This window comes from Penaeus monodon, chromosome 15 (genome assembly GCF_015228065.2).
Source record: "Penaeus monodon isolate SGIC_2016 chromosome 15, NSTDA_Pmon_1, whole genome shotgun sequence".
NCBI classification, from domain to species: Eukaryota; Metazoa; Arthropoda; class Malacostraca; order Decapoda; family Penaeidae; genus Penaeus; species Penaeus monodon.
This window is the reverse complement of record NC_051400.1, coordinates 3,800,631-3,801,053: the sequence shown is the minus strand read 5'-3', so window position 1 is coordinate 3,801,053 and position 423 is coordinate 3,800,631. Positions and strand designations below refer to the sequence as shown.

At 41.8% G+C, this 423-nt stretch overlaps 1 protein-coding gene across 1 annotated transcript in view; it reads left to right on the top strand.

Moving 5' to 3' along the window:
* Window positions 1-307: 307 nt before the first annotated feature.
* Window positions 308-423, top strand: part of LOC119581653 (rhodopsin-like) — a 1,813-nt gene continuing 1,697 nt past the window's right edge. The window contains exon 1 of the mRNA XM_037929777.1: window positions 308-416. The gene's annotated coding sequence lies outside the window, so the exon portion shown is untranslated. The remainder of the gene's footprint in view (window positions 417-423) is intronic.

Below are 423 nucleotides of genomic sequence, written 5' to 3'. Positions count from 1 at the left end.
TTAAAGGCGATTGCCAGAGCGCCAGGACAATGAAGCCACTAACACGGATATCAATTACCGTTCTATCAGATACCTTTATCTCCTTTCCTTATTGAAATTCCAATAACTGTTTCTAAATCTTGGTTTCTCTTCAAAAGTTAAGCGATATACTTTTTGGGGGAAATCAGTCCCTATGGCATACTCACACACTCGAAAATGTGTCTCCGGAATCACGTATGTAGACACCTTCAAACATGAATGACCTTTTGGGAAAGTAAGTCGGTAATCTTGTAATGTTGGTTTTAGCCAGCTATATAAGCCTTGAATCCATCCACAGGTACCCAGTTTCTTGCAGGAACTCAGGCAGGGGTGTCTCGCACCGAAGTAGTTCTTCACTGAAATTTCTTCGGGTTGAGAGAAGATCTTTCGTCGCAAAGGTAAGAC